Raw genomic sequence first — 12,782 nt, forward strand, 5'->3', positions numbered from 1 at the left:
ATAAGGCCTTGCAAAGATTTTCACAGATACCAAGTACTTGCTGCACAAACATCATCCAGCTCGAAAGCACTTCAAAAGGTCTGGGACAGTCACAGACCTAGCTGTGTGGGTGCCAGACTGAAAAGAGGGATATGCAACACTTTGGGGGAAAAACCTGTTGCAACAGCCAGGAGAAAAGAATGGTCTTACAAGCTTTCTGGCGCAACCTTTTTTGGTGGAAAGAAGTTATGTCTTACCATAACATTCCATTTGTGTTGTTCATCTTCATTCATTACTGATGGGTGTTGGTTCTGTCCTCCGAACTGAATCAGCCTTATACAAAAGCTCACGCCAGCCAAAATCTCTCAAGCTAAAATTTACCCATAGTGCCCTTCTCCCAGTTACCTCAGATCAAGTTTGACCATAACTAGGAAAGCAGAGACTATACCTGAGCAAGTTCCCTAGATTGACATTTGGACCCAGACAATCCCCCAGGAGCCTTTAGGAGGGGGGACGTAATGAATGAATGAAGATGAATACGGATGGAATGTTACTGGTAAGACAACTTCTTTATCAGATGTTGTTAATCTTCCTTTCATTACTGATGGGACAGAGTCCCTAGCTACCTTATACTGCTTGGGTGGCCCTTATGGAAGAATATTCCTTAGCACCATTGAACCAAAGGAAGCTCTTTCCCCTAGAGACCAGATTCAATTTGTAATGAGAGATAAAGGTATGGGGGGGTAGCCCATGTTGCAGCTATTGAAGTTGCCACAGATCTGCTTTGATTCTGCCTGGTGTACGGGTTTTTGAACGTTGATACACCAGGAGTATACAGTCTCTTAGCCACTTGGATAGAGTTACTTTAGAAATAGCTTTCCCCAATTTTGGGCCTGAAAAGGACACAAATAATTGGTCTGATTTGCAGATTTCCTTTGTTCTGTCAAGATAACATCTCAATTACCTATGTACATCTAACAGGTGAAGGCAAAATTCTCCTTTGTTTGAGAAATTAGGGAGGAAAACTGGTAGGTCAATAGACTGGCTTACTGTGAAATTTAAAACAACTTTGGGTAGAAAGGAGGGATTTGTCCGAAGTGATACTCTGTCCTTATGAAAAATTATACAAGGGTGTTTAATTCATGGGGCCCAAAGCTCGGAAATGCATCTAGCTGAGGTAATGGCCACTAGGAATAAGGACTTCCAGGATAAGAACTTGATATCGCAGGTAGCAACAGGTTCAAAAGGGGATTGTATTAAAGCTTGAAGAACTAATGTGAGACTCCTTGGTTCGGTGAGTTCCTTAATGGGTGGTCTAATACGAGATATCCCTTTTAGGAAAGTCTTGCAGAGATGATGGGAAATTAAAAAAGCGTCCTTGAAACCAATAAGAAAATTGGAGATGTCAGCTAAGTGAACACGAATGGTTGATGCTGCAGCTCTCGCTTTAAAAAAAATTGACAAATAATCCAAAACTGTATTAAATGGAGCTGAATAAGGATCAAGTTTTCTTTGCTCGGACCATATTAAGAATCCTTTCCACTTACTACGGTAAATCTTCCTGGTGGATTATTTAAGCGAAACCAGGATAATGTCACTGACTTGGGAAGAAAGATTGTTCTGCCTGGCAATTACTGGAAGTGGAGAAACCACGCAGTCAGTTTGAGACTGGCTATGTTCGAGTGAACCAACCCTTGGGGGCGACAGATCAGATCTGGAGTTGGATCCAGGATCCATGGCTTGTCTAGCAGGTGAGGCCAAAGAAGGGGGAACCATACTTGACGGGGCCAATAGGGTGCAATGAAGATCATTTTGCTTCTCAACTGGAGAGATTTCTTTAGAAATTTTGGGATTAGTGGAAGAGGGGGGTAAGCATATAGAAGTCCCGTGGGCCAATCGTGAATCACAGCGTCCCTCGGTGACTCCCCTGCAGGGGGATCAGGGCAAAATAGTTGCTGCACTTGTGGTTTGTTGGGGAGGCAAAAAGATTGCAACAAGGCTGGCCCCAATGGCTGAAGATCTTCGCCATTATGGTTTGATTGAGGGACCACTCATGAGGCTGAAGGATACATCTGCTCAGTTTGTCCACAATTACGTTGGAATCTCCGTGAATGTGCATTGCGATCAGAAAGTGGTTGGAAGCGGTCACTCCTTGCCACACTCTCATGGCCGCTTGACACAACGGGTAAGACATGTTGTCTGATTGAATGGCAATTGTTCCAGACAAAAGGGCACAGTGAAATGCCTGCAACGCTAGAAGCACTGCCCTCAGTTCTACTACACTGATATGCAGACTGGGCTCTACGGGCGACCATGTGCCTTGGACCATCATTCCCTGAAAATGCCCCCCCCCCCCACCCTATGAGAGAAGTGTCCGTGGTCACAGTGGCCTTGGGCTGAGGAGGGGAAAAAGATCTACCCCAAAGATGTGCATCTGGCTTCATCCACCACAAAAGGTCTTTTTTGCACCGCTCTATTAGCTGTATTTGATAAGATAATTTTATTTATTTTACATTTGTTGACCGGGCTAGTCTAACTGGATATATGTCCATTTTCAGTAGAGGCCCGAAGAGAAAAGCTTCAAGCATAAGCATAGGTAGTATCACCACAAAGAATATATACAATAGTACCATGAGAATGGTATACATTGTTTTGATTGTATAAGCAGTAAACAAAACATAGAATATATACGGTAGTAACAAGAGAATGTTATACATTGTTTCGATTGTATAAGAGTATACGATTGCAGAGAGTCTAACAGTAGGTCTAAGGTGAGATTAAAATTTGAGAAAACGCAACATATGAGAGAAAGTCAAAGAAAAAAAAGAGTTAATATTTTTTAATATACTAGAAGGAAAAGTCTCATTAGGTTACCTTAGGAGTTAATAGGTAGGGAACAGAACAGTAGAGTAAAGCAGTAAGGCACAATACAGTAGAGAAGTACAGGGAGTAGAAAGGGGGGCAGTGGAGGTATCAGTCGGGGTTAGAGCAAGGACAGAGCCAGTGTATTTTAAGATATTCTTTTAGGCGTTTTTTAAAAAGAAGCGAGGAAGTAAGAGTTGAGAGTTCACTTGGAAGTTGGTTCCAGGTTTTTCCCACTGTGTTGGTAAAAAGCGAGTCCCCAGCTTTGTTAGATTTTGTAGTGGAAACTAGAAGCTTGTTAGCACAGCGTAATGTTGCAAGATTTTTATAGGGAGTTATTAGGTTAGTGAGGATTGGGGTATTATTAGGGTGGTAGAGGATCTTTTGTGTGACAAGTTGTTGACAAAGTAGTTGGTTCTGGAGTTTTAACCATCCCAGTTGTTTGAGGTTGAGAGAGTGGTGAGTTCTGAAGGGAGAGCCAGTGGCAAATCTGGCTATGTTATTATAGCTGGTTAATAGTTTGCTAAGGTTGTTCTTAGAAAGGTTGGTATATATGGCTGAAGCATAGAATAGGGTAGAGATTAGGTGGGTTTGGGCAATAGTGGTTCTAGCTATTGGGGTAAGGTAGGGTTTGATTCTATAAAGGGAGCCTAGTTTTTTGTTGACTGTCTTTATGGTAGTATTTATATGGTCATCATAGCTAAGTTTGTTGTCCATTGTTATTCCCAGGAGACTGGTTGTAGTGTCAGGGGAGATGCTAGTTCCATTATTAGAGGTTACTGAGAAGTGAATTTGTGGTGACTTTTGTGTAGGAACAAAGAGCAATAGTTTTGTTTTTTTTTTGGGGTTCAGGAGGCAGTGCTCCATGAACCAAGTTTCAACAATGTTAAATACTGTCTGGGTGAGAGTCTGGAGCGAGGTTGAGGACTTGGCTGAACTTATGAGAGTGGAGTCATCTGCCTATTGAATGCAGGTGGCTAGAGGGATTTTGGCATTTAGATCGTTAATAAAGACGAGAGAAGTGGGCCTAATATAGAACCTTGAGGTACTCCAATGTTCACAGGCAGGGGGAGTAGACAGATTATTATCCCAAAGCACAGCTTGCTGTCTGTTTTCTAAGTAAGATGTAAACCAGAGTAATGCTTGTGGGTTAAGTGACTGGGCTTTTAGTACATTAATAAGCAGATGATGGCTGACCATGTCAAATGCTTTTGATAGTTCGATAAATAGTGCAGAGGAAAGAGTTATTGTTACGATTTTTGTTTATACAGTCAGCAAAGGATAGGAGGGCGGTAGTTGTGCTGTGGAATGGTCGAAAGCCATGGTGACAGTTAGCAAGTAGATTATTGTGTAGAAGGTGGTGAAGTAGTTGTTGGTGGATACATTTTTCCATTATTTTAGCTATTGGGGAGAGTAGGGCGATTGGTCGAAAGTTGGTGAGCTCAGTAGATGTCCCACCTTTATGTAGAGGGATCATGTGGGATACTTTCCATATGGAGGGGATTGTGCTTTCAGTAATAGATCTAGTTATAAGGATGGAGATGGGATAGGCAATGACTTTAGCGGCAATTTGCAGGTATTCTGCTGGTAGGCAGTCAGCAGGAGTGCAAGGTTTGAGTTTTTGAATGAGGTTGCAAATGAGGGATGTAGGTACAGGTTGTATACAGAAGGTAGGAACAGGATTGTAGGTGGTATTTAGTGGGGAAGTGTTTATAGGTGGTAATGTATTAGCTAGAGTTTGAATGGCTTCAGTAAAGTAGTTATTAAAGGCATCAGCAATTTGCCTAGAGTTATTATGGGTGATACCTGATGGGGTGGGTGTTTTTGAGTGTCCAGGCTGAAGTAGTTTGTTGATGCCTGACCAGAATCTTTGTGGATTTTGTTGGTGGGTTTGTTGTAGGTGAAGGTAAAAGTTTTTTTGTCTAGTAGAATGTCTTTTTTGGTGGCATTTCTCAATTGCTTAAAGTAAAGGTGATCTGATGTTTTTTTTTGAGGCTCTCCATTTGGCCCAAATTTTATTTCTTAGGAGGATATTTTGCCTGGTTTGTTTTGTGAGCCATGGGGCTATTTTGGTCCTGGTTCGGGAGGTGCGGCAGGGGGCATGGTAATCTAGGATCTGAAGGAATCTAGTATTAAAGTAGGTCATTGCCTCATCTAGTTGCATATGATGCAGTGGTGTCCAGTCACACGCTTTCAGTTCATTTTGGAAGTTCTCTGGTTGAAAGTTTTTTTTCGATCGGAAGGTTTTGAAAGTATTACAATTTGGGCTATGAGTTTTTTGTTTAATTATATAAGTTAGAGCATGGTCACTGATATCATCTGGAAGGATACCTGGTTTGTAAGTTTCAGGATGACTATAAGGATCAAGTCAAGGATGGATTCTTTACTGCTTGGTTTATGGATTCTAGTAGGAGTGGTTATTATTTGTGAGAAGCCATACAGATTTATATTATAGATAGGATTTGGGGAGCTACTCTTAGTCCAGTCTATATTAAAGTCACCTAGGACAATGGTTTCCTGAGGTAGGTGGGTAGAGAGGCAACTAAGTATGTTTTCAAGGGTTTTGATATTATTTCCAGGGGGAAGATAGGAGCAAATTAGATAAATAGATTTAGCGTTTTTGATTTGTAGTTTGGCGGTAAGGGTTTCAGCATGAGTATCAGTGGGAAGGAAAGTATTGAAGGATAAAACATTGAGTTCTGATTTATACAAAATGGCTACTCCCCCACCCTTTTTGGTTTTGCGGTCACATCTCAGGATGTTATATCCAGGAGGGGTAATTTCCTGGTCCAAAGTTGAGGCGCGAGCCATGTTTCTGTAATAGAGGATATCAAATTTGTGCACATCTAAGAGTGCATGAAGTTGGGTGATTTTGTTGATAATGCTACTGATGTTAAGGTGAGCTATTAGGAGGGAGTTAGAAGGCCTTTTTGGAGTAGTAGTTTCATGAGAAATTAAGTTATGTGGGTTACTGTGAATTCCTGTTTGGGGGCCAGGGTTAGGATGAATATCACCATCTAATAGGGGATGTTGTTGAGGTTTAAGTATAATTTTGATAGTTATTTAGGGTTTTCTCGTTATGGAAGTAAGTAATGTGGGTAGATCTATGGTACTTTGGAAGTATATAGCTGGAAGTACAGGTTATGTTAATGTGATTAAGGGGATTTCCATGAGTAATTGGTAAAGTTTGCTGGAAGGGGTGGTGATAATCAGGCAAGGAAAGGTGTTCTAAGAAGGTTAGTGTGTAAGGTAGAGTTAGAGATGCTAGAGTAGTAGTTAGGAGTAGTAGGTGTATGTGTATTGAATTATGTGTTGAGGCCATTAGGGTGTGTAGGATGATTGGTAGGGTAGGTAGAAGGAAGGACTTTAGAGAGTGATAAAGTGATGGTAGTCGAGAGGAAAGCTGAGCTAAAAGATGTAAATACAGTTACGTGATATTGTATTATATGGAACGAGCAAGTAGCAGTAGGAGAGTAAGTTGTAAAATGTTAGGTATACGGGATGAAGTAGTGTGGAAATGTTGGGAGAGGGCAGGAAGGTGATGTGCAATTTAGGGACTTGATGTGTAGTTAAGGGACTTAATGAGGTTGGGGTGGGGTTAAGTTGGGGTTCAGTGATTGGGTGAATGAGGGGAAGGGGTGTGGCTGGAGAAGTATAAGTGTAACAGCACTGGGGGTGGGTGAGAATTGGGGGTAGCGTAGGGGAGCAGAGTGAGCCCGCAGGGCGAATGGAGTGGGGTCAGACCAAGAGGGAAAACAGACTAGAGAAAACAGTCACTGGGACACAGGGTAAGAATCCTATTTTCTATAAGGCAGTAGTACTACGTGTGAGAGAGTAGTTAAGTAGTGGGAAATAATGAGGGGAGGAAAGGGAAGGAAAAACAAGTCTACTGGTAAAAGGAAAAACTTCAGAGAAAAGGGAAATCAGGTAAGGAGTAATGTAATGCTCTGAAGTTTGCTGCCACCTAGTGGCTAAATGGAGGAACGGTAGAGTAAAGAAAAGCGGGGCTCAAGGGTTAGATGTTTGATACAGAGATCCTGCTTTTAGTTGCAGAAGGCTATAGCCCTTAGAAGCTAAAAATCCACAAGGAGCTTAATGGTAACACAGAGACATACATTGAGAGGGCGAGGGGTGGATGGGGACTGCAGCAGGCAGCTATCTCGCACAGGCGGTAAGCTACTGAGTACAGAATTAACAGTCACGCAACTACCTTAATAGGCTACATACACTGAGGATTCCTTGGTAGTATGGGAGTATTCACACTGCTACACTCAAGAAGTATCCTTGGAGTCGTCACGCTATCAAAAGGGAGGGAGCGTTCCTTGAAGTCTTTTAGGTTAAGTAAGATGTTCTTAATACTGGAGGGGTGCACCCAGGGATGCTAGCGTGTAGCGAGACACGCACCCAGCCGTAGGACCTAGTAGAGGGGGTAGTGGATTCACCTAAGGCAGGAATTAAAAAAAAAAAAAAAAGGGATAATAATTCAGGTAATACTGAGACAACAGAAGCCAATAATTCAGATAATTCAGGTAATACTGAGACAACAGAAGCCACTGAAGGAGTCTCGTGTGTAATCTCAAGTGGGACAATGGTGATTGCTGCAGCCATTGAACCTAAAAGTTGAAAGACCTGTCAAGCTGAGGCAATCTCCTGACAGAGCATCACTTAGAGTTGAGCCCTTAGTCTTTGCATCGGTGATCCAGAAGAGAGACTTGCCAAGACTAGGTATTGAAAACCGGTCCTATGAAATCTAAGCTCAGAGTAGAGGTCAGGTTGATTTTCTTCCAATTTAGAGAGATTCCCAAGATTTGTGTCAATGTCAGGGTGCAGTTCAGGGCTTTTTCCAAGAGATGCTTGGTGGGGGTGGTGAGGAGCCAATCGTTTAAGCATGGAAACACTCTGAACCCTTGTAGTCTCAAGTGAGCTGTAACCACTGCCATACATTTTGTAAACACTCTGGGGGCTGTAGAGAGTCCAAAGGGCAGAACCCAGAATTGGTAATGATTGGCTCCTAGCCAGAAGTGAAGGTACTTTATGGAGTGCTTGCCCATTTTTGTGGTAATATGCATCCTGAAAGTCCATAGAGCACATCCAATCATCCTTTTCCAAGAATGGAAGCATGGACTGAATAGTGACCATCCAGAATTTTGTTTGGGTGATAAACTTGTTCAGAACACAGATCCAAAATTGGCCACAGTCCCCTGTCTTTTTTGGGACTAATCTTGAGTATAATCTGGATCCCATTTGGTCTGGTGGGACTGTTTCGATGACTCTTGACACAGCTTTTTTATCTCTATGGCTGCTAATTCCCTTTGACTGGGGGGAACGTTGGGAATATATTTTTGTGGATTTGGAAAGGAGTTCAGTGGGATTTTGTAGCCTCTGGTGATTATCCTCTGCACCCAAGAATCTGTGGTTATGCAATGCCACGCTGTTTGGTGCAGGGAAAAACATCCCCTGACTGCTTCCAGAGGAAAGCAATCAGGCTGCTCTTCAGGACCGTTAAGGCTTGTCTGGAGAAAATATCTGGACCCCTGATTATGCGGAACCCCTCTGCCTCTGTAGGGGTGTCTTCCACTAGTTACTCCCCCTCTGCCTCTGGGGGAGAACTCTCCAAGTGTGTCACGAAAAGGACCCTGAGTGTTCTTGTCCCACATATTTTCTCTCCACTGGTTCCTTGAATCAGGATGCTTGGGGGTGGAGAAACGTACACCTATGGCAGACAGGGTTTTTCCGTCGTCCTCGCACCTGGCTAACATGTCCTTCACTTTAGGGCTGAATAGGGAAGATGCTTCCACAGGAGCATTAAGGAAGGAAGACTTAAAGGGATCTGCAAAATTACACAGGCGCATCCAGATGTGGCATCTCATGACTACGCCTGAGCCCGCAGCTCTAGCGGCCCCTTCAGTTGCATGGGATATTAACCGCATGGATGAAGATACAGATTCCAGGGTCGCTAGCTGCGAGGCAACTGTCACATACCACGTCCGACACTTATCCTACTAAGGTTCCAGACAGTTCATAAACTAGATCTCTTTGGAGCCTAGTAAAATGTACAAGATAGTTCAAGGATCTAAGAGCAAAGGTCAATGACGCAAACACTCGCTTCCCTAGTTGATCCACTGCCTGGGACTGCCTGTTAGATGGGTGGACCACTTAGCTCTCCTCTGTGAGATCCTCGTGGCAGCCGCCACCACCATAGCGTCCACTGGAAGGCCCTTAGATTAGTGAGAGTTCTCTTCCGGGAGTGATGAAATTTTATCTGGTCTCTTCGGGATCATTTCAACAGTGTTAGGATTCTTCCAATCCCTCTGCACCACATGTTGTATCAGCTCGTCTGCAGGTGGGTTCACCCAAGAGGTTGAGGGTCGAGCATGAAAAGCCTGCAGAAAAATAGATTCCTCGGAGGAAGGGCTAGAGGGCTTCCAATCACACCTCTGTTTTAATACTTCAAGGATGTCTCCAAAGGAGACACCTTCAGGGGGTGACCGTGGGGATCCGTCCCCTTCATCGCAGTCCTTATCCTCAGTAAGACACTCCCTGGGAGAGTCAACATGTTTCCTCTTGCACGATCTCTTCCTAGGTCCTTTGGGGGGGGGGGGGGTTCTGTAGAGGACTCAGAAGGGACACCCTGCGATAGGGTCTCGATTCTCTTGTGCTCGACTTCCCATAACAGTGGCTTGCGTCAGCTGCGGCTGTGAGGGAAGAATCAATGGGTAGTCTACCATCAATGGTTTGCCAGCAGTGGCAAGTGCCCTCTCCATCAACTGGAATGCAGGCCTACCTGAAGAGGGATGAGAGCCCAGAACAGTGAACGATGACCTCAGAACTGGGGTCACACCCCACTCCAGCGAACCAGTCCCCAGGGATGGAGTCTCAAGACTAGCCGATACACAAGAGCCCCCGGAACAGAGGATGGCACCAAAAATCGGAGCCACTCCCTGAACTAGAAAAGTCACAGTCCAACTGCGATCTTGAGAAAGCCTAGATTCAGAATGAACCAAAGGCCAAACGGACTCAAACCACGGTGAGGTCCACCAGTGGAACCATAGCCATGGGTACCGGAGCAGACTGTTCCAGGGTGTTCGATGCCTGCTCCGAGGTCGAAGGAGGAGAGTTAAGTTGGAGTCCTTGGAGAAGTACCCCAACTCCTAATGGGAGGGGGTAATCACTCTAGCCATAAGCAGCTGATCAACAAGATGCACCACAAAGTTCCGAAGGGCTCCTGGTTGATCTAGTGGATATTTCCAAGGGGGGAGTCGGGCTGCTCTAGGAAGGAGCTGAACTGCTGCCCCAGAAAAGGATCCACCTTTGGAGACCATCGGGCCAGAGGCTCTAACGGCACCGAAGTCTCGGTGGAGGCTCGAGTAAGAGGGGTCAGTTTTTCCTGGGCTAGAAATGGTTGTTGACAGTACCGTGGACGGTGTCGAAGTTAAATCACTGGACAGTACCAAGGGAGACAAAATTTGGAGTTGCACTGTCGGTGCCGTAGTGCTCTGTGCTGATGGCACAACTTTAGCAGGTGTCGTAGAGGTAATTTTCGGTGCAGTAGTCACTTAAATGTTTAGACTTAGGTTTCTCTGATTTTTCACTGGGTGAAGATGTAACAGAGTGCAATCTCTTTTTATGGGATTTGCTTGGAGGGGGTGAACCCTCTGGCACAGAAATAGCATCTGAAAAGGGTGTTTCAAGAAGGCCTTTCAAAATAAGTTTGTTACATCTCTCATTAAGGGTTCTAGAACTGAACCTTCGACAAATATCACAGGGAGGCTGAACAGTTAAATGAGGTACAGACAATACACACAAGATGCGCAAGAATCAGAATTTGGCATCTTATGGCCACAATAGTCGCATTGTTTGAAACCGGACACTCCCCTTTTTTCTGACATGGTTACAGAAGTTTCTTTTTTAAAGGGCAAAGAAAGGAAGGAGAGGGAATACCAACAATGGTATTAGAGAAATTTACCACAAGGGTTAGAGAGAGGGGATACCAACAATGGTATGTGAAGAAATACCTCAAAAGGGTAACAAAAGAGCAGTAAGAGGAGTTAAAAAAGGGTTTCCAAGAAAAAGGGTAAACTAGCGACTAAATAGAAAGGGGAAAGATTCTCAGAAATACTTAGAAAAATTTCTTTACCTACGCTTAGTCGAGAGCTGGCTTGACAGCTTTTCGGCAATGCGGTAAACGAGATCTGAGGTAAATGGGAGAAGGGCACTATGGGTAAAGCTTAGCTCGAGAGTTTTTGGCTGGTGCGGGCTTGGTATAAGGCAGACTCTGTTCCGAGGACGGAACAGACACCTATCAGTAAAGAATGAATGAAGATTAACATCAGATATTTAATTTTGCCCAAACAAAAACTGGGGATGCCTACTGGCACACCTAGTGTAACAAATATCTGCATTTATTCCCACAGTTCAGAAAGACAATTTGAAGTTCAACAGAGTGGTTTATATTACACTCTTGGCAACCTCAGCTCAGCCACAATAGAAGTATTTGTTCTCAAAAAAAAAAAAAAAAAAAAACACGTCCCTGTGGAATATCAGACAGTGGTGAGCACTTAATAAAGCTATAAAGCATTGCACGAAATTGTCCTGCTACAGGAACTTTCTGAGAAACACACATATGGTCTCTAACTTCAGGCTATATGGGCTCTGGGTTGCAATTAAAACATGGAAACTGCATCGGTCAACTGGCATACGGTGGGCAGAATGTCGAACTCAAAATCGACTACACTACACCGAATGGGTAGACAAGTTGAGCATTTGGGTCTGACATTGGGGGATCACGATTCACTGAGGAACAGGGAATTAGCCCATTTCCTCACTAAAGTGCAATCTCAGAGTTAGTGTAGTTAATGCGCAGGGGGTGTGGGGGGCATAACCCCCATGCAAAACAGTAGAATTAACGTACCGTTGACTGTATGGGTCGATGTATTCATTTTCAGATTGGTTTACATTTCGGTATGTCAAATTCCACATTGTGCCATTTTAAACTGTCAACCGATGTGGTTTCAACATACCAATAGTAAACCATGGGCTCTTCTAATATCTCTGCTTGTGATGAGGCTTTTGCTGGTTTTCTCCCTCTCAAACAACTAATAGGCAAATGTATGTTGCCAGTTAAGCTCACCACAGATTTTACTTGTTTCTTCACTTTTTCAGTCAGGTTTTCGCTGTTTTTCTGCCATCCCCAAATAGACTCCATCTTCCAGGGTTCCATCCTCTTACCGGACGATCCCCCCTCAAGTTTAATATTACTACCTGCGATATTGCTTTTTTCCTGTAAAACTAAACACTTTCAACCTCAACAATACTACAGTTTTGATAAACTAGAACTTAAGTTACCTACCTCTTTTGGGGGCGGACAACCGAACAGAAAGCCTTCTGAACACAAATTTTCAGGCAGAATTTGACTACCACAAGCACATCTAAAAGACTTCACTGGGAAGCCTTTTTCTCTCTCAGGATTAATCAACTGAAAACACTCATACTGTTGCTTGCAGAAGTCATGCAGACACTGGCACAGCAAGAACCAGGTAGTGGTTTTCATAATATTCAAATACTGGAAAAGTTGCAAAATCACAGCTGACAACGGACAGCAGAAAATATGGTCAACAGTGCTACTTCTTCCAAAGATCATACATCTGAAAGATCATACATCTGCTTCCTTCAGTTCTTACAAAAGCGTCATTTTCAGCAGTGCTACATGGCACCAGTTAAGGTTTCCCACAATTATAAATGTGCAAGCAAACTCTCACAAAACAAAAAACCACTGGAAGTCAGTACTGTATTTCAAAGCCAATGCTAGTATTCGCACATTACAGTTGGCACTTAATTCAAGTCCTGCAGCTGCCAGGCTCACATCTGCTTCAGAGAGTGAAATTGCAGCCTTACCCATTTCTAGCTACACTAGACAAGTCTTAAAAGACAATAGCACTTCA

The 12,782-nt window shown here is 43.6% G+C and overlaps 1 protein-coding gene across 1 annotated transcript in view; it reads right to left on the reverse strand.

Moving 5' to 3' along the window:
* The window catches only part of SRSF12 (serine and arginine rich splicing factor 12), a 489,524-nt gene that overhangs the window by 105,578 nt on the left and 371,164 nt on the right, over positions 1 to 12,782 (reverse strand). The gene's annotated exons all lie outside the window — the stretch shown is intronic.

The sequence above is a fragment of the Protopterus annectens genome, chromosome 1.part0, assembly GCF_019279795.1.
Source record: "Protopterus annectens isolate FY-2018-M chromosome 1.part0, PAN1.0, whole genome shotgun sequence".
NCBI lineage: Eukaryota > Metazoa > Chordata > Ceratodontiformes > Protopteridae > Protopterus > Protopterus annectens.